The sequence below is a fragment of the Eubalaena glacialis genome, chromosome 2, assembly GCF_028564815.1.
Source record: "Eubalaena glacialis isolate mEubGla1 chromosome 2, mEubGla1.1.hap2.+ XY, whole genome shotgun sequence".
NCBI classification, from domain to species: Eukaryota; Metazoa; Chordata; class Mammalia; order Artiodactyla; family Balaenidae; genus Eubalaena; species Eubalaena glacialis.
The window spans coordinates 156,282,199-156,304,436 of NC_083717.1; positions in this window are offsets into that span (position 1 = coordinate 156,282,199).

Sequence of the window (22,238 nt, forward strand, 5' to 3'; positions counted from 1 at the left end):
CATAGGAGTCACTCAGCCAGTTTTTAGGTTTTTTGTTTTTGTTTGTGTTTTCCAGAAAAAGTTGTTCCATATGTAGCTGTAGATTTGGATTGTTTGTGGGAGGAGGTGAGTTCAAGATCTTCTTACACTGCCATCTTGAACAGGAACCCAAACCCTACTTAAAAAAAACTTTTAGCAATATGATTCTAACATCTTTCTTTTTTTTTTTTTTGTGGTTTTGTTTGTTTGTTTGTAATTTATTTATTTATTTATTTATTTTTGGCTGTGTTGGGTCTTCGTTTCTGTGCGAGGGCTTTCTCTAGCTGTGGTGACCGGGGGCCAATCTTCATCATGGTGCGCGGGCCTCTCACTGTCGCGGGCTCTCCCGTTGCGGAGCACGGGCTCCAGAGGCGCAGGTTCAGTAGTTATGGCACACAGGCTTAGTTGCTCTGCGGCATGTGGGATCTTCCCAGACCAGGGCTCGAACCCGTGTCCCCTGCATTGGCAGGCAGACTCTCAACCACTGCGCCACCAGGGAAGCCCCAACTAACATCTTTCTTAATGAACAAAAATATGGGGACGGATAATCAAAGTTTGAAGAGGGAACATGGAGAAAATACTTGCTGAGCCAGACAGTGAATATTATTATAAAGCCATAATAATTAAAAATAGGAGGCTACAGGTGCCGAGTGATGATATCTAACATACAACTCTAAGTAATCAAATATATTTGTTTTTTATCTATTACATATATTGTTTATATATTATATATATGATATTATATACATATATGTACACACACACACACAAATAATAAAGGTGGGTTCACAAATGAAGTGTTACTCAATAAATCATATTAAGGGCATAGCACAGTATACAATAAATGGTAGCTGAAAGGAAAAAAAAGAAAAGACAAAGGTGGAGGCAATGATGAGACGTGTCACCGCAAGGAAGGGCATGCCCTTTCAGAATGACCCAGACCAGGAAGGTGAGTACAGAGTCTGAGGTGTTAGCACAGATGCAAGCGTTGAGAGTTACCCAGTTCTAAGCAGGAGAGTTGCTCCATAGGCAGGGAGAGGAGGTATCAGAATTCAGAACCCCAGCCCGGGGCTTGGAAATAATAAGTGGTAGACAATCTAGTCAGAGCAGAAACTGAGGCATAGAAGGGTTGGTATTCGGGATTAGAATTTGTTTCTTCATTGCTCATTAATACATTCATCAGTAGAGTCTCAAAAACCTCTGGCTTAAATCTCTGCTCTGCTATTTACTAATGATAAAATGCGGAAGTTACTCAAGCACCTTGAGCTTCAGTTTCCTTATGTGTGAGGTGAGAATGATTATATACGTTTGTGTGTGTATATATATATTTTCCCTTGGAAAATGCCTGGTGAATAGTGAGTTCTATATAAATATTAGTTAATCATGTTCATCATCATCATTGTTGTTAACTATTATTAAGCCCCTTTTATGGGGCAGGTATGGAAGTGATGGATATGTAGTCCTCAAGGGTCTCACAATCTAGTGTGAGAATATGGATACTTTCAATTCCACATAAAGAATGCTATAGTGTTAGCATTCTGTGTGAGCCCAATGACTACTGTTTTGGAGGTGACCTGTGAGCTGGGTCTTGTGGTATGACCTGAAGACAAAAGTGCTGGGAGACGGGGGAAGGAGATAATTTCAACAAGAGAGGGCATTGCGTATACACAGAGGTTGTCAAAGAGCACAGTGAGTTCAAGAACAGGGAAAAGTTCATTGTCGCAAGGGACCATAGAAAATAAACTTGGACAGATTTTTTTGAGGTGCTTAAAGGCAAAGGAGAGGAGTTTATGTTTGATGTGACAGATGACAGAGAGTCACTGTAGCTTCTGAAGCAAGGGGCGAGCAAGATGACAATGATTTTTAAAGGATGCTTAGTCTGACAGTAGTGTGCAATATGCACTGAGCTGAAGAAAGGTGATGGTAAGGGGAACCACCAGGGCATTGCTTAGCAATCCCAGAGTCAAGTGCTGAAGAGAGCAAGAGGCACGAGGGAGGAGCCTTTGCAGGGGAAGCAACTGTTGGATAAGCAACAGATTGATTGGATTTGAAGAAGAGAAATAATCTAGAATAGTTCCACAATTGCTAGGAGATCAGAAGAAGGGTAGATTTTTATTAAGTGAACTGGAGGTGTTTGGGAAGGAAAGTTGAGCCAAGGGTAGGGTTCTCCAAATCATACAGATGGAAAATGGAGGAGATGCGGTTTTTCAAAATGCAGAGAAGTTTCCATTACCCAGAAGAAATGAGGCTGGGAAAGCAAAAGTAATAGGGTGAGTTTTGAAGAAGAGCTCCTGCTGTGCTTGGACCACATATAGGAACTTTATTGAAAGAGAAACTCCAGAGATATGGGGATATATGTATGTGTATAGCTGATTCGCTTTGTTATAAAGCAGAATCTAACACACCATTGTAAAGCAATTATACGCCAATAAAGAGGTATAAAAAAACAAAAGATTCACAGGCTATCCAAAAAAAAAAAAAGAAAGAGAAACTCCATCAAAATACAAAATTAGTTATAAATAAGAAAGAAAATGCATTGTCTCTATTAGATGATGGCCATCTAGATCTGGGGGCTCAGCTGAAGGATCTTCTCCTGCTTAGCTGTTCACTCATCCCAGGTGAGAGGCAGGGGGCTGATTTAGTGAGAGACCCTAACTTTTGAGGAAGAGCAGGTGGTCGTGAGGGCAAATAGTTCCTGACACAAATCACAGGTTATCAGTTGGAATGAATGCTCCCTCTAGCCAAGCACTCCCACCCCTGCCTTTGTAAGTATCCCTGACTTTGCTACCTGCTGTCTCCCCATCCTCCACCTCGTGAATGGGGTAGAATCCTCTAGGGTTTCTTCCAGCCCTAGGACACCTTGAGTCCACGAGTCTGACACGAGAGAGGAGACACTGAAGTAGAAATACCTTGTAGATCAGTGGGAAAATTCTAAACGTCTCCAAAGGTGTTGTATTTTGTGGCATAAAAGGCCAGATCTGAGATCCTATGACTCTCCGCACCATTGAGATCCCAGCAGCCCTGGGGCCCTTCAGGTTGGCTTAATGAATAGACTTAATGAATAGACTCCATACTCTCTGGGTTTTGTGGTAACTGGCTATGCGTGGCGTGTGAGAAATAAAAGAACCACACAGCCAAGAGAGGCTGTATGTGCTTTGCAATGCGCCTCTCAACGTCAGTGTCACCGCACTGATCTTCAGATGTAGACTTTTGGGGATTGTACTCAGGCAGCTATGGGAGATTTTTAAGCTTTTAAGGCATTTTCCATGTGATGTTTTAAAAACCAGTTATAGTAGAAGCCAATGCTATTTTTGCCCTCCATCAAATGAAAACTATTATGTGTGTGAAATGTACTCTCAACTTGATTGTTCCCTCCCACTTTCCAGGGTGTAACAGAACATCTGCCAAAGTGACATAAGGAAATGTCTTTCACTAATGGCTCCTTGTACATCAGGGAACTGAATTGCCTGTCTCTTGTTTTCTTCTCTTAACAGCCAACTGCCTAGTTTTTAATGTAGGGACCAGATAGTTGGGCTGTATGCCAGGTGAATTATTTTTTCACATCCTGGAAGAAAGAAAATGTGTTTTTAATTAAGGTTATTGTAACTTCTGCCTGAATGTAAGTAATGGAGTTTCTTGGCCACACATATCGATAATGCAAACTTCAAAGAAGGGAAGAAATGAGGATGTAAACTACAAACTATTTTTTAAGCACTAAGCAGTGCACATGATCACACTGTTAACAGAAGTTGTGTCGATTATCAACAACTACTCAACTCACAAGCGGGCAGCCCAGCCCGGACTGGTATTGCTGTCAGCTGTTTAGTACTGAGCTATCAGGGCTCCTGCCATCAATAAAACTACCCAAGGGAGCTGACACATTGAACATCCAGATAACTGAGGGGAGAATTGAGCTGACTACTTTGATCACACCTGAAAAGCTAAGATTAGTCTCACTGGGAAATATATTTAATCCATTTCTCACTTATTCCTACAAATTAAAAGATGAATCAACAAAGAGATTGAAGTGAATGTATCTTGTTTTCCCAGAATCAAGATTGTGCTGTACAAGCAAATTGTATTTAGCTTTTCACTTATGGTAGAAAAATGTATTCTTCTGTTATTATTAACTTTTGATAAACATCCTTTGGTATAAAATATTTATTCAATTAGAAGTTCAGTAATGTTACCTTTTCATTGGATATTTAAGTTACTTTAATTTTTTGATATTACAAATAGTGATGGTATCTATATCATACCTAAAGCTTTTTTAACTTTCTTATCACAGATTTCTAGGAGCAGAATTACTATGTCAAATTAAGTTAGTATTTATAAGACTCTTGATATGTATTCTCAAATTATTTTTCAGAATGGTTATGTTGTAGCATCTTAAAGTGCTTGTATCACCACACCTTAGTAGTACTATTTTTATTACCTTTCATTGAAAGATGGCAAAATAAGTGACCACTATTAAAGCATGAAGCATCACTGGAATATGTATACATATGCATAAGTGTGGTGACAGTGTGTCTGTCTGTTATTCATGCTGGGAAAGGAGTCCTTCGGTGGGAGTCTGGTATATGTGAGTTTTCTTTGTGACTTGCTTCTGATTTTTTTGTATCTTTTTTGGTTTTCCTTCTTTTACAGACTTCTCACACTTTCACTCTCATTAAGAACGATGGGGTTATTCAGGGGCTTCAAAACATTTCTTTTTTCATTTGAAAGTGAGGAATGCACACAGGACTCATTTCCTAATAGATACATAGTTGAAACAGTTGCAGGCAGTGTGTACTGGGTGACAAATGGTAGCCCAGGCTCCCTGCTCTGTTGGCCTTTAGGCCTGTGTTTGCTGTTCCCTCTTCTGGGAGCAATTCCCCCCCTCCTACTCAGTCTGGGGAACTTCTAGAAACTTCAGGGAAACCTTTTCTGGTGACTGTTAATCTCCATGGCGTGTTGAGCTTCACCTATCCATTTGGATATTTTCACACAATCCAAACATGGAAAATATTGGCTTAAGTGATACACAAGTGCTGGAATTATAGCTGGCTTGTGGGGAGGGGGGGACTGTGGGGGGCTTAGACAACCTCTCAGACATGGATGTTGCTGCCCTGCAGGCTTCCCTGTGCTGCCCCTGCTCGCCAACATCTCCCCCTGGTGGTGATAAGGTGGCTGCCACAGTCCAGCCGGAAAAGAGCATCCTCCGCTCTGATAGCTCAAACCAAACTTTGGGAATTGTTCCGTATTAGTTCTTATTGGCTTTCCCTGGATTATGAACCCAATCCAGAACCTATCCCTAAACAGAGGGGAGCAAAATGAGCTGATAGTGTTGGCTTTAGGTCACATGTCCTACCCTCAGACAGAAAGTGAGGTGGATTAGATGCCAGATAAAAAGTCAGGACACCAGAGTGGTGTGCCTGGCAACCATGGATATTATAACTCGTAGAGCTCTGCATTCTAAACATCAGTTTCCCCAGTAAACTATTAGACCCCTGATCCTAGGGACAATGTCTGTCTTGTTCTTCATTGCCAAGCCACAAGCTTGTGCATGGTAAGCACTCAATAAATATCTGTTGAATGAATTAATGGGACCAGTTGATCAATACCTCTGAATTTAATTCCCTGCTATTTTTGGTAAGTATGAAATTGTGGCAGTGGTAGAATCTATGACATTTTCAAATCATCTTTGTGAATTATTAAAATGTATAAAGGTCTTACAAAGGGCTCTTTTTTTTTTTCCCATGTAAAACCTGGTAATTCCACTGGTAACTTGATCTGTGTTGCATCCTATAAATGCAAATTTCCCTCCTTTGGCACTGTTTGTACTTGGGAAGCCAGTCCTCAGCGACTTTTATTTTCTTCTGGGCTCTAGGCATGGATAACATCACAGTCAAGGAGCACTTGACAGCCTCCTTCAACATTGTAGATGCTGGGGACACCGCTCAGAGCTGCAGGTGAGCTTCCCAACATGCAACATCCATAGACAAAGCAAATGTTAAGACTCCATAGAGCCTATATGGCGAGTATGGGAAGTTAGATAATTCCAAAGCCAACAAAAAGAAGACTAGCAACCTTTCTAACACAAAAGGAAATATGCAACGTCACCGAATATGGTGTTAAAAATTATAATGGCATCATCAAAAAGGGCAACAAGCACCAATGATAAGAACAAAAGGAAGAAGAATTTAGGCAAATTTGTACATTTTCCTCCAGAATTCGAAGCCTGATATAATCTAACCAATTCCTTTATCTTTGTAGGCCATCTTATCGGTCTCTTTGATGTTTCCATGCTGGCACTGACAATGTTACCATAGTGCTGGGAGGGACCTGGGCTCCTCCTCATGAGCCAGCTCCTTCCCAGTTAGAATGGCTGCCCCGCTACATGTAAGGATCACGTCTCAGGAGTCGCCAAGCACAAAGCTTCATTTGTACAGTGACTGGCCGATATACCTGGTATATAAGTATAGGGGGAAAGAAATAGCTCCATTCCAGATATTCAATTAGGATAAAATAGTGAACAAGTTTTCAGAAAACTGTGGAGAGGGGAGATTTCCCTCAGACTTGGAAGGCGAATAAAGGTCTATGTAACCAGAAAAAAGCAGGCAGGGGTGCACTGCTTGGGTAAAGGTGGGAGCCAGGACTGCAGCCATGGTGAGCTCTGTCTATGCCAAATGTTTCCACATCCTGAAACAGCTGGATCTGAAGGGCTTACGCAGGCTGAGACAGTGCTCATCTCTGCTGTAACCAGAGTGGGCGTCCCTGCATCTTGTCACTATGCAGACCCAGAATTACTTTGGTACAACTGTGTGTGTGTGTTCCCACTGATGACTGAGATTGAATTCTTTCCCCTGTAGTATCATTTTGAGCCTGGATAGGAGCTCAGAGTTGCAGGGAACTTGTTTGTGCTCATAAACACTTTGTCAGATTAATGCTTTTTCCCATTAGAAAAACATAAACAACTCAGTGAAAACATTGATGTTTATTGTAGAAAACCTGAAAAATATAGGTAAGGAAAAAGAATCTAATAAAAATCACTTTTAATTCACCATTCAGAGATAACCACTCTCTGAATTTTCATATAGATCATTCTCTTCCTCCTTCTCTGTCTCTCTCCTTCTCTTTCTCTTTCCTTCCCTCCCAAGGGTAGGATAACACTGGACATACCATGTTTTGTGTTTTTTTTAAACCTTACTTTTACACATACACACACACTTGCATATACATACACTGTATTTTATAAAAATGTTTTAAAGTCATTCAATATTTTTCCATAATATTATTTTTAGTGATTCTAAAGTGTTCCACAATTTGAAAAAACCTCTATTGTTGGACATTGCTATTCTTTTAGTTCTTTTGGTGTCAAAAATATCTCTCTGATAAGAAATGTATAAATCTTTGCATGCAACCATTGATTAGTTTTTAAGATCCTTTCCACAAACTTTAGAATTTACAGGCTTGTAAGGTCTCTAATGATTTCTGGTGGTTTTTTGACCTCAGCTTGTCAATAAGTTTCTTTGAATAAATTCCTGAAAGGGGGCATTTCCACCTTAAAGGGGACCCAAGAGACAAGGCTTTTCACGTTACTCCATATGGCCACTTTGCTCTTTGCAGGGTTATGTATTGTGATTCCAGGATTCTGTGGTCAGATTCTCTTTTGGGCGACATGCTGCAGTGCATGCTCTTCTCCTGTAGATGGCAATGTTTCATCATGTTAAAATCCTGCTCTGTCACTACACAGAAGGGATAAGGACAGTTTTCGCAATTGTATATGGATCTGCTAAAACAGAAGAGAGACAACAGTGGGGAAGTGGTCACATAAACTTTGTCTCTAAAGCATTTATTTAAGGCCAAGACTCCACAAATTCTATCTTGGCATTAGCTCTTTGTGACATGCCTCTCGGGAAGGGGGTAAATATTTACACGGGTACAGTGAGGATGGAGATCCTGCAGCTTGAAAAGATGGAAATATGCTCCCATCCACAAAGTTGTTTTAATATGTAACCCTACCACATTTCCTCTCTATTCTCAGGGCAATCTGGCAGTGCACCATCTTACTTTTCCTCCTTATGCCCAACTACAGCTCTCCAGGGCATCTTCTATCGCCGGGTTCTTCCTGATCTGCAGGTATGAGAATCTTCACTTCTCTGAGGACAGGATTGGTGGTGTGCCCTGTGAATCACTCACCTGCTTCTCTCTTTGTGGTAGCCTCTCTCCTACATGGACAGAGCAGAAATTGAATTTTAATATGAAAATTTCTGGATGGATGGCCACCTTTCAGGATAGCCTGAGACTTCTTTAATCCTTTAGGTAGGAGAAATGGGTAAGAACCTTGTCACTCTTTGGGGACAATCACTCTGAGACAATCAACTAGTAAATTACTGTGCATCTTTCAAGACTCCGCTCAACTCAAATATCTCATCCTCTACACAGCTTCTCTTGGTCCCTCTAGATCCAGAGATAGTTAGCTACCTCCTTTGTGCTCCCAAACACATTCATGCATTCTTCCTTCAAAAATATTTAGTGAGTGCTAACTACTTTTGGGGTTCACAAAAATGAGACACACATGGATTCTGCTTTTCAGAGCTTTGTAGTAAATGAAATGCCCCTTGATAACTAATGATATTTTGGAAAAATTTCATAAAGGACAATTTTCTTACAAGATTTACAAATAAATTCTTACAGAATTTAAAACAATCTAGTTTGGGAAGTCAAGAAAGACTAGGAGTTAGTTTGATGAAAGAACAGGGTGAGGGAGCCAGGCATGGAGGAAGGCAGGGCACAGGACCCCAGGAGGGAGGGAACTGAGAGTGGGTCCAGGATGGCTGGTGCCCAGTGGAGAGTGGCATGAGATGTGACCGGCGGGGGGCTGGATGGGGGGGGGCCGGGGAATCCCTGCCGCCTGTCGGCCACACTATGGACTTTTGAATTTATCTGAGAGCTATGTGAAGGTTTAAAATAAGAAAATAATAAGAAAGTAATGGGATCAAATTAGATTTAGAGAAGATCATTGGCAGCTTTGTGGAGAATAGCCCTGGAAGAATAACTATGCAATCTTCCAGGCAAAAGGTTTTGGTGGTGGTGGGGATAAAGGTGATGGATTTGAGAGAGGTTTTGGTGGTGGTGGGGATAAAGGTGATGGATTTGAGAGAGGTTTTGGTGGTGGTGGGGATAAAGGTGATGGATTTGAGAGATATGTAAGAGGTGGAGGAGTCAGGAGTTAGTAATTGATTATATGGGGAATGAGGAGGAGGGAGTAATCAAGGAATCAAGTAATCATCCCAGCATCTGGCTTTAGCAAGTAGTTGAGTTGATTAAGACATAGATAACTGGAAGAGAAACAGATGTGGGCACTAGATTACGACATCAGCTTTAGACAGGTAGCATCTGCAATGCCTGGGAAGTATCCAAATGGTATTGTTAAATATATAGATCTGGAGTCCAGAAGAGAGTCGGGTAGGATAGTGATCCTCAAAGTATGATTCCTAGAGCAGTAGCATCACCTGGGAACTTATTAGAAATGCAAATTCTTGGGCTCCATTTCAGACCTAGTGAATCAGAAACTCTGGGGGTGGAGCCCAGAAATCAGTGTTTTAACAAACCTCCCAGGTGATTCTGATTCATGCTAAAATTTGAGAGCTACTAGAATATATCTGCAACATTTAGTAGTTTTGTAGAGGAGGGTAAGGAAAGGATCTAAGGAATGACAAGAGTTGTGGCAGGAACACTGGAAAAGTATGGAGTCATAGAAGCCAAACAAGGGAGAGGTGAAATGGGTGGACTGCTTCCCAGAAGTCATATAAAACCAGGAGTGAAAGAAATCCATTGGCTTCACAACATGAATGTCATTGGTGATGGTAGCTGGACCTATTATGAGGGAATCATGGGGCAAGTAGCCCGATGAGTGTGGCTTAAGGAATGAGTGGAAGACGATAAGCTTGGCTTAGAACAGCAAGTGAAAGATGGGTGGTAGTTGATGGAGAATGTGAAGTTGAGTTTTTTAAATTGTATGTATTTTAGCATACATATAGAAAAGTGGACAAATCACAAGGACTTGGCTCAACTCAGACAAGTTGGTGACCAAATTCAATTGTTTTAGATCAGAGAAAGGGAGAATGACATGGAATGATAGTCTTTCTTTAGAGCACAGCTGTACCCTGCATACAGCTACGCCAGCCCAAGCCTGCTCTCCACAAGACAGTGTTTACCTGAGCCCCTCACCCAAAAGGCATCTCTTTTTCCTCCAGGCAGCCTATGAAACTCCAACTCAAGGGGATGGATCCTAATTATATTAAATGAACCATGGTAATATTATTCTCCTCAGTATCTAGGCCTTGGCCAATCAGAGCAATTTTCACTGGGAAAGGGTAGGGCAAAGCAAACTAAGTTGATCCAATCAGAATGAAGGAAAGGCTTTATTTCATGGTTCAGGTGAAAGCTATTCACTCTCTTCCACTGGAAGGGAACCAGAAGTCATGTTGCCATCGTTGCTGCTCATGATCTTCTTTCAATAGTGAAGCGTGTTGGCTGCAAGACAAAACCTACAAACAAAGGAGGACAAAGCAAAGCAAGAGAATTGTAGAGAAATGGTGCTGGAACTCTGGTTGTACTTCACTCAGTCCACACAACCTCTGAATTTCCTGCTATACCAGGTAAACATGATGATGATTTTGGTCAATTTGGTTCAGATTTTCTGTTTCTTAGAGCTGAATGCACCTTGTAGGTAGGTATGTATCATTACTCTCTGGTACTAGATAAGGAAACTAAGGCTCATAGAGGAGGTAAAATCACTTGTTTCAGGTCATGCATCTAGACATTTGAACTCAGATCTGCTTGATTTCTAATCTCATGAACAGTAGGCTCTAGCTGGTCTGTATTTTTGAGGGGACAGCAGGAAGCATTGCATAGTCAAGTAGGGTATTAAGCAGAGTTTATTAAGTATGCCCTTTACAAAGGTGTGATCAGGGTTAAGGGAAACCCCTCAAAAAAGTGAAATGAAGCTGCCAGGGCTAGCAATAAAGTCATTTATACTCCTAGATCCAAAGGTATAAGTGAGGATGTGGGGGACAATTAGGGGAAACTGGGGAGAGCTGTAGCTCTAGACATAGGAGAAGGTCACCCTCTGGAGCTAAGGTCTTCAGTAGAGGATTGCAGTCATGACCCAACCTGTGGCAAGACCATGAGGGAACCTTTGCTTTCTTCTCCCACCTGTCAATCTCCTGTTAGTTTCCCTTGAGAAGCCAGTGGGCAAAAGGGGCTTAGATGACACAGTCCAGAGAACAAACAGAAAGAAGCGGGGAGAACAGACCAGGAGGAGATCACACACAAGGAACCTCTCATTTCCCACCAGTTTCCCTTACTCACCCAGTGTTGTAGATTAACCTGGGAGTGAACTCTGAGAAGACTAGCTTGCAGGATTCAGTATGAAGTGTTTTTGCAATCAATACCCACAGGTGGAAGAGAAGGAGGAAGAGTTGGGCAGAAAGAGATGAGATGCAAAGTAGTCCCAAAGAAGGCCTCAGCCAAACACATGGGGAGCTCTGGGCCTGGATGACCCTCCAGAACCCCCCTGAGTTTCTGGTAAGGGGCCCGGTCGTGTTTTAACTGTGTTGACCAGTCACTGGATGCAGACTCTTTGAGTATCCAAGTGTCACTGTCAACTCAGACCCTTTGTCAAAAGTCCTTAAAATGTTTGGATTTCCCTTTCTCAAGTGTACAGTTCCCTGAATCCATTGTCTATGTCTCTGGGAAAAGATTGGGGGAATCATTTCTTGATACTTGCCATGGGGTTGCTGGGTTCTTCCTCCTGGAGACCCAGCATCTCCTTCAATCAGTGGGTTCTGATTCTGAAACCTGGCTCAGATTTAGAAACTGATGAAGGAATCATGATTTTGTATTGGGGTGACTGCCTTCAGAGTCCTGATTAACCGTCTTGGATTTCTTTTAATTATACAGATTGAAAAGCACCCTTGTGGCGCCCATCTAGTTCACCCCTAGCGAAACAGCCACTCTATTAACGATCTTCATATCCCGCAGCTGGTCAGCCCTCCGTGCACTGCCACGTTGACCTTGCCACTCATCACAATACTTGCATCCACCTGCCTTCTATTGTTTAAGTACTGACAGGGGCTTGCTTGCTTCTGAGAGTTAGCATGCTCATTGTTATCAGATGTGAGCCCACTTCTGCGTCTCCTGGCCTTCGTAGGGGAGCTACCACCAAACTTCTAGCGATATTCTAGCCCCTCTCACCGGTCATTCCTTGTTGCTTTGGTAAATGGTGTACCCTGTAGCTCTCCTGTGAAACAAAGTGATTTGGTGGATTTTCTGGTCTTATGTCGTATATCCATGTGGACATAACCACTTCTCTACATCTTTTAATCCCTTTTCCATTGTCTGGCACACGAATGCTGCTATTTCGATCTCACTTAGTTTGGGCCATTACCTTTTTCATGCTTCTAGAGGCCATCCTAGCTGTGTTTGCATTATTTCCAAGGGTTCTTGTCAGATTAATTGTTGTATCATGAAGGACTACTCCAATATCAATACTTTTATTCCCCTTTATGTTTTTTACCCACCTTGGTCCAGCACACTCAGAATCCAGTCCTATTTATACTTTTTCTGGCTACTGAATCAGGCAGTTACTCTGGGGTATTGCCTCCCTCCTTCTAGCATGTCTCCAACTCAGTTATGTTGTGATTTTACCGTAGTTATTGGTCAAGTGGGCAGGAGGGAGAGTGGGGGCAGATTCTGAGCTGCACATATTTTTTGGCATGGGTGAGATCTCTGCGTGACTTTCAAGCAAAAGAAGAGGGCTAACCCTTCACTGGGAGGATTGGGCCACTTTTGCAGGCTTAGAGAGTTTACAGCAGTGATTCAAGATTTTTGAGTCCGTCAGCATAATGTCCTCATCCCATGTGTCAGCGTCTCATTCCTTTGAAATCAGGGTCCTGACTGTGGCACAGCTGATCTGCCTTAGTTGAGAGTTTATTCTATGTAACTTGACTGTTCCTAGGTGAGGTCCATAGCTTTTTCTTCTCTCCCACTGAGGAGATAAGAACCACTTCATTCAAGACCAAGGAAGTACTCTGCCTTTTAAACTTAGCTTTTAACTGCCAATTTGCCCATCTCAGCTTTTTGTTGTCTTCATCCAGAGTATCAAGAGCTGGCAACAGCCACCCTATTTCACTGTCCTTAGAGTTTCTATTTTCCCTCAAAGTTAGCTAATGCATTTCGTTCCACCAATTCTTGTTCACCACCTGTAAAAGTTTCAACAATTGCACTGCTTTTGTGCCAGACATTGTGCTAAATACCTCCTAGTGTCATTACCCTGCATGATGCTCACAGGTATCTTGATTCCAAAGCCCACATTCCTAACCTCTGCCCCATGTCCCCTTCCAGTGGCTAGTCTTGAGGGCCACTGTTCTTCACCGCATAAGCTTACTGAATTCATTGACAGCCACCACTGATAACGGTCATGAAAAGAGCCTTCTAAGTCCACTGCTTTTACTCTTACATTAGGTGAATGCATTTGGATCATTCTAGAAGCTGCTTGTTGTCCATCAAGAGTCAACCCAAGAGGAAATAGGAAAATGTTGAGGGTGGTTACAGGATTTTAGTTCCCTGAAGAGCTCTGCTATCTTATGTCTTTAGAGCTTTGCATATGGTATTCCTTTAGCTGAACGTGGCTTGCCTTGTCCCCTCCATTGCTGACCTGACAAAATCTTCCCACCCTTTAAGTTTTGGTTCAAACATTCCTTCCCATTTCTGTGACACCTCCTGAATTTCCTAGGCTAACGGAGACTCTTGTCTATGCTCTTAGTTCATTTGTTCACCCCCTGTCTTCCTCCCTCTGTGTGTATGTACATTGTGTATATATGTGTATGTTTATATATATATATGTATATGATAGGAATGATTGCCTTTCTAAAATGGAATTATTTGTAGAGATTTCTATTAGATTATGAGACACTTCAGGGTGTGTTCTGGATCTTTTAATCCTTTCTAGCATTTTGTATAGTATCTTACCCAACTGTTGGCTGAATGAGTAAATGCAAGAATAGGTCAAAGCTCAGAGAATGCTAGGACTGAAGGGATATTTAGGCAAAAATAGCCATCTCAGGGGATAAAAGTGTAAATGTGGCTTAGTTATTAGTGCACAAAAATGGATGTGCCATCAAAAACTTCGTTCTCCATCCCAGGAAGCACTGCTTGCAGCCTTTTGATACTTGCTTCTCTGGATTGGAATAGGAATCTCTCTTCTTTGGTAGCTCATATGCATCAGGTACAAGATGCCAAACAGCTAGTTTAACTCTCATCAATGACTTGTCATTTGGTTGACTGACTTAGTGTCACTGTGAACTTATAAATGCCATCTCTTTGTAGAATTCATCTACCGCCAACTGTTAAAGACATTGCAGAACGTTTCTTTCTTTCTAGTGACTCTTTAAATATTTTACTAAATATATTCTTCCACTTTTAGGTTCTATCTGTTAGGTTCTTTAGTAGCTGTTTGCCTCTTTTCTTCCTTCTACTGTTAAACACATACCCATTAGGAGAAGGAGTCAGTACCACACCCCTTTTCTAGTTCCTCATGTGATTAGATTACCCCTACATTAGAAATTTTTCTGTAAAGAAGAGGCAATAACTGGGAGATGAGAAAGAACAGGACATTGGAAAGAATCTTTAAAAAGTGGACTTTAAAGGAGGAAAACTCCAGAGACCTAATGGAATTACATCCCTCTCACAATCCATGTGGCAGCACAGTTGGCATTCTGCCAGGAGATGATGAGTTAGTGGCTGTGCTAATGAATGAGATGGAGAGAAAGGTTAGTAAAGCTTTTCTTTTTCTTCCACTGAAATATTTTTTTCCCCCTCACCATCTTTCTTCTGTGTTCTCTGAGAGAAACAATGTTGGATCAGAGAGTCCGAGTCTCCCTTTGCCTTAACCTCAAACAACCGCATTTGTGACATGTGGCGTCTCAGCTCTGATGTGTAGGTGCCGAAGGGCAGTTCATCTCTGATGTGCAGGACAATTATTCAGGTGATTAACTAGAGTCTATTCAGGTCAGGAAAGAAGCACTAGCCTGAGATTTCCTCAGTCCTGTCACAGGTCAAGAGTGTGCACCGATTAAGTTTGATTGAGCAATTCATTAGTGGATGCTTTCGACCTCACACTCTCAAATTGGAAATTCTTGCTCAGTCTAAATCAATAGCTGATTTTTCTGTTTCCTGCGTTATTTTAAGTGAACATGAAGCAGGGTGACCTGTTCTCGAAATGCCACATCAGCTCTTCTTTATGATGAAAATGAAGAGTCTGGCATTTCCCTCCATTTCCAGTAACTGCCTTCATTAGAAACATTGCTAGGGCCATGCTAAATATTCTAATATAAAATTTAATATAAAAATATATTAGGATTCAGGGTGAAGGTAATAAAGTGGTAGACGATTCTGAGAACTATTATGTGGGTAACCTCAGTAGAATTGGGAATAAATTTGTCATCCTTCAAGTGAACTGAGAAGGGGTTTATTCCTTTATTTGGTATAAAAAAACAATGTTGGGACAAATTGTCAAGTTATTAATATAGAGTCTGAAGCTAAGGAGTTGATGTTCTTTAGGCACTAATTTTTATTTGTTTTCATGTCATGTTGATGACCAGTTTCTATGACACTCACTGGGTCAGAAATCTATTGTTTCCTACTGGGTCACTGAGGTTTGTTTATCAGTCTGATGACTTAAAAATTGCATTTGGGGCATAAGAACATGGCCAATGAAAGACAAGTGTAATGTACCACATACCCAAGCAGGAATGGACTTGTTTTAGGCATCTTTTTAAATTTAAAGGAATTATTTTAAACTTGGGATTTTATGAAGACCACATAAGTGATGAAATGGAAAGAGACCTTGGAAAGATTTATGTTCATTTTCCTAAACAGGTTTAAATACACCCAGAAAACACATTATAAATAACACACAGCTATAACTACATCTACAATATGTTCCTTCCTCACTAAAATCTGGGAAGAGGCTTCACCCAGAGGAAATGTCTCATTCCTGGTTCTCTGTGCATCTCCTTCCTTTGTCAGAGCTGATGTGTTCCTACTCTGATTCTCTTCTGCTTTGCCTTCTTGTCTGAGATCGCTCACATTCAACTGCCAGGATCAGTTTACCAATTCTAGAGCATTCTCAGTTTTGCTGTCTGCAATTGTTCAAAGCTTAAACTTTAAATTGAGTTTTTACCAACCGCATTTCTCTGTATTGGGACATAAAGCTGGGGATTTCAAGGCACCTCCTCTCTGACTCTATAAAATGCTTATTGTAGCTACTGCTGACAAAATATGTATGCTGCAGAGGTGGAAAGGCTTTATAAGCTTCTGTTGTTTTTGGAGGAGAAGGGAATGACTTTCAGCCAGAGTACATCTAAAACGATCTCTCCCGCTGCTGAAAGCCTGACGCGAGTTTATTTCTTTTTCGCTCTATCGGTTTCCCTAACTGACATCAGCAGTTAAAATGACCCATTTGCTACTTCGTGGGGTTTTGCTGCTTAACCAGTTCATGTAACCTCTGCTTGTGATTCACAAACTCTCAAGATAGAGACCTCTTAAGAGGCAAGTGGTAAACAATGGTATGGAGGTTATTCTAGGCTGCAGACTGTACTATAATGACTGTATTGCAGATTCCAGCATCCACTTGACCATTGGTTAATATGAAGAAGTCACTGAACTCTCAATAGAAATTTTGGTTCATTCCCTGATTGTAGGTACCTGACAGAATGGGCCTAAGGGACATACACAAAAATACAGGCATGTACAAGCACAAACAATTTGTGTTTACTATGTTCCAGACATTGTTCTAGCTGCTTGACATATTTTAATTCCTCTAATTCTCTGATTATTTCCATCAGAATAATAACAATAATTATTAGTACTTCCCCCTTGCACTTTCAAAGTGTCCTCACCTCTGAGGTAGGTTATATTGTTACCATTATTTTATAAGCAATGAAACAGGCACAGAAAGTTAAGTAATTTGCCTAAGGCTACATAATTCCTAGGCAGTCAAGTTGAAGTTCATGCCTTAAAGACTATACTGATGATCTATACAATCCAATTTGGGAAACCCTCTCAATTCAGCCCCAAATCAGCAGTTAAGGTAACAAAACAAAAACAAAGCAAAACCCAAAACCTATTTGAAACCTCATGGCATTTTGCTCTTTAACCAGTTAATAAGTATTATGCTTGCTCTGTTCTGCTTTTCCTGCTTCTCCCTCCTACTCCAAGCCCTTGACTGCAAACATACTTGGAAAGGATTTAATATTACACTTTAGAAATAATTTTACAAGATTACTTCCCCGTCTTAATCTGAGACATTTGGGTACCTATGTATGATGGTAATAGGACAAAAGGTAGAGGTCTTAAGGAAAGTAGAGGCACGAAGTAGGAATAAAGATAACCCCTAGGATTAGTTTCTGTGTGGCACATTCATTGTTTCCTAATCAAAATGAACTGAGAGAAATTACTAGAACATGCATCGTCCTTGGGAAACTCCTAAACATTTCAACATATCAAGGGATAGGCTCTTGTGTGTGTGTGGAAGATACAAAGGTGTATTACACAATATCTCTGTCATCTGTCCTCTTGTGAAATAGATTTAAACTAATCAAACCAGGGCAGGAGTCTCATCTTAATCATCTTACTGTCTCCCCACTGGCTTAGGGTGCAGCTGGTTCACAGTAAGTGCTTGTTGAATGAATGCTTGAAATGGTAGTTCTGTGGTTCAGCACTGGCATAAGTTGAAGAGTCTGGGTTCCTGAAGACGTCGTGAAGCGCTCAAATGCCTTGAGCCCAGCTGCTGTCCTCTCCTTGGTAGAGACTCATCTTCACCAGCAGGGGGCAGCAAACCTTTGCTTTTGCTCCCCTCCGGAGTGAGTCTCAGCCAAATTTGAAGGCTTACAAGTGTCGCACCTTTTCTCTTTGATGCCTTAGTTTGCTAAGAAATTCATCTCCATACACGCTATCCTCAACCAGCACCCCTTTCTGAAGAAATTAGATGTCGGAAGAAGGAAATAAATCTGATAAGACGAGCCAACCTGCTTTGCCAATTGTTGCCCTTGTAGGTTCTATGTGTCAGGGATGGTGGCCACCTGGGGAGATGCCGTGGGTGTGGACACTCTGGACAAGAGCCCCCACTGGGAAAGTGCTGTCCCTGCAGATGGACCGTTTTCTTCCCCTGCCCATTAAAATTTTGTCTTGCCGAGAAGGCAACAGGGAGATATTACAAGGTGACTATTCATCGAGGGGGCCGAGGACAGTTTGTCTTCTGTCTGAATGTCCCAACATATTTATTAATAATGCTCCTTTACACTTATCAAAATGTCCTTGTTTAGATGATAAACTTTACAGTCGTGAGTGGTCTTCAGCTAGGTCATCCGCTAAGAGAAGGGGTTCAGAAAGACTCTAGGACTTGAGAAGAGGGTGAGGAGAGGTTGGGGTATGAAGGTGAGATTCCTCAAGAGAGGAGAACTTGGGGCTTGAGGAAACTGCTTTTTTTCCCTTGTCTTCAAAGTTGGACTTGTTTGTGGCAGAGTTGTGAGGGAGGTGGTACATTTGTCCTGCCCTCTAGTATGCCACTTTGCTTCCTGTTTCCTTCCCCTGAAGACATCCTATGTATCTACACTTTAGGACCTTTAGGAAAGGGCGTTGCTGACCCTGGTTAGAAGGTGTGTAGACTCTTCCCGTGGTAAATTGATAGTGAATCCTGGAGATCTGAAGTTGGGCAGCAGTGTGTGGGGGTGTGTGTGTTGGGGGGGATTGGAGGTGGGTCACAAGGATAGGGGATCTACTTTTGGCAGGAACCTGAGCTTGCTGCAGGACCCTAAAGAAATCCAGCCATCCATGGAGGGTGGTGTGGTTCAAAGAGGAGGTATAGCATTGTGGCTAAGAGGGTCCACTTTGAACACAGAGTGACCTGGATTCAGACTCTGCCTCCTACTAGTTAATGAACTCTTCAGTGACTTACCCGTATTCAGTTACTCAGTTATTCAGTTATTCCTCAGCCTTGATTTCTAAAATGGGGTTAGCAATGTCCATATTCTTACCACAGTGCTTTACATGTGGTAAATATTCAATAAATTGTAGTTGTTGTGATAAAGCTGATTCCATAGGAAAACTATAATTAATTATGTGAATTTTTAAACTATTTTTGCATGTGTGTGATATCAGAAGGCTCTTTACACATACTTATAATATTTTAATTTTTGCTGAAGGCATATGACATATCATTCTTAATTACTTCCATAATTAGAGTGTAAAACCTAGGAGCTGCAACTTGGGCATTGGTCCTGGCTCTGCCATTAACTAGTTACATCCCCTTTTCCAGGTCCTTGAACTTCTCCAGGCTTTAGTCCTTTACCTGCAGAGAAGTGTAGGGTCTGACAGTTGCTTCTGTACCTTTTGGCACTAACAGCCTGTGTTTCCCATGAGATGCCTTCACACAGTGCCAGGGGGGTGCTCTGCCCCCTGAGTGGCTGGCTGGTTGAGGTTGTAAGAGCCTGGAGTTGGAGATGCTGAGACCATAGTCTTGATTCCTGTGTGGCTGGGTTAGTTTCCTTTTTCAAGGAAAATTTTCAAAATTTCCTATTTCAAGATTGTCTGACCTCAGCCATATGTTTGACAAGCACAAAGCAAAGCACTTCTGGAAGTATGGGGTGTTCAGCCACGCCACCCTAACTTCTAGAGAAGGACAGAAAGATGGAAAAAGGGGATCACCTAATGCTCACTAGTTAGCCCATCAAATCTCCCAGGTGTGAAAAGGACAGTGCCATCTTCCAGGGACCACTTACCATGGTGGGCGCTGCCTGTTGATCACTGGCAGCTTCGTAGTAATCTGCTAAACTAAGTGGGGTAGGAATTTGATTAAATCTTAGGATTCTGAATTGGCTCAAAACAGTTCTTTCATTAAGGGCGAGAAATTTGCTAGTTAGAGGAAGTGAAGCATATCAGAGATACGATTTCTGACCACTTGGGAAATCTGTTTTAAAATATAATAAAAGGGGGCTCCAGCTCGTGGTGTGATTTACATGTTCTGAGAATGCAGAGATGGTGCATATGGGCCTGGACCTGGGCTCCCAGGAGCTCAAGGTGGGCGGGCTTTTAATTAGCAGTAGAATCAGTCTTTGAACAGCTACTTTCTGTAGACAGGAAGTTGGTTGCCAGAGGTATTGATTCTTGTGCTGTGCTGTTGACCAGCCAGCCCTGGAGGGCCTGCAAGGGAAACCTAACTAGGGTATTTAATGAGCCGAAGGCCTTCTGCCAGACGCTATTTCCTACTAGAAGATCCATCTTCCTCTGAATATAGTAGTTTTTTCCCCCACCTTTAACAAGGAAAATCTGACTTGCCGAAAAGCAGTACATCGAGACAAAACGGTGAGACTTTCTGCCTTCAAGATTAATGAACCAAAAGGTTGGTGTGTGTGCACCACCTCCTCATTCCAGTGGCCTGCAGAGGAAGACAGAGCAGCCTCCACGTTTGGGGGTGAAAATTTTATTCTTACCTAAGGCCAGAATGAGGTTTTTAGAGTCCCCAAGCTCCGAAAAGATGATAGTACTCACCCCTGTCATGTAATTTGTAATCATGGAGGAAAATTCTAAACCAAAATGCAAGAAAGTTAAGCAAGATAAACAGGTAAGATTTCCTATCAGACTATTTTGATAATTTTTTTGAATGTCAAAAATACATCTTTGATTTTTATCCTCATCCTCCCCTCCCCACTTTTGCCCCCGTTCCGCTGGTACACTGCTGGGGAGCTATTCCTAATCTGCCTATTTGGTAACAGCACTTTCCTCCCAAGAGTGGTATTTCTCCAAACGTGGTACTTGGCTCACGTGCATCAGATCACATGATGAATGAAGGTTCCAAGGGACTTCAAGCCAGAAGTCTAGATCTAACTCATCAAAATATCTGGGGCTAGAATCTGTCTCTTAAAATGCTCCTCCCCGGTGATGATTATATAAACTAAAATAAAGCTTAACACACTTTGAATGTTCTAAAGCAGAAATTATGTGACCCTCATAATCATTGGGAGCTTCCTAAACAAAATACAGAGAGTCCCTCACAGATTCTGCTGATTCAAGGAGACTGGGAGAGAACTCTGAAATGTCGAGATGGGAAAAGCTCCAGTGAGTTTCTACTGAGAATTATACATGGGACCAGCGCAGTTCAATAGAAATATAATACCAGCCACATCTTTATTTTACTTTTTAATGTGGCTACTGAAAAAATTAAAGTGAAACAGGTGAAATTAACTTAAAAATATTTTTATTTAACTCAATATACCCCAAATAATGTCATTTCAACATGTAAGCAATATAAAAATTACTGAGATACTTGACATTCTTTTTTTCACATTAGATCTTTGAAATACGGTGTGTAATTTACACTTACAGCACGCCTCAGTTTGGATGAGCTGCATTTCAAGTGCTCAATAGCCACATGTGGCCAGTGGCTACTGTATTGTATAAGGAAGCTCTAGACAATTTTTCTCTTATTCTGGATGTGCTGGAACTGAGATGTTTCAAATGAGCTATTTCTCCTGTAATTCAGAGTCACATTTAATTCCTAAATATTCTTCTTAAAAATTCTTCCATCACAAATTTTTTTAAATTACTATCCCACTCCCTCTCTTCTCCACTGCTCCCATCTTAGTTCAGGCTTTCCCCACCCCATGACTGCATCCTAGGCTATTAAGAAATCTCTCCCCATCTCTACTTTCTCTTCTTTCCAAACCTATTTGCCTTATAAATATTCCATTTTTATTACAACATAATTTTCATCATGACACACTCTTCTGGACCATAACACTTCCAGGATATAACCAAGAAATTGAAAGTTGGAATGGAGTTGGTTAACATTCATTAATACTAACTATAATGCATTATACTTTTACAAAGTAGATTCCCACATTGCATGTATTTTGAATGCCCAATCACCCTGTGAGGTACGTTATATTATGCTTATTTTACAGTTGATGAAATGAGGCTCATGATGATAATCACAAGGTGACAAAAGCAGTAAGAGGCAGCTGCTCTCAAGTCCAGGTCTTTGACTCCATCCACATTCTAAACTCCTCTGTATCACCGTCTCTGTTGGATTATCCAATCCTGCATTCCGTAACACAGGGCAGAAAAACTCCAATTGCTCACCCCTAACAGATCTAGTGTTAGCTGACATACCT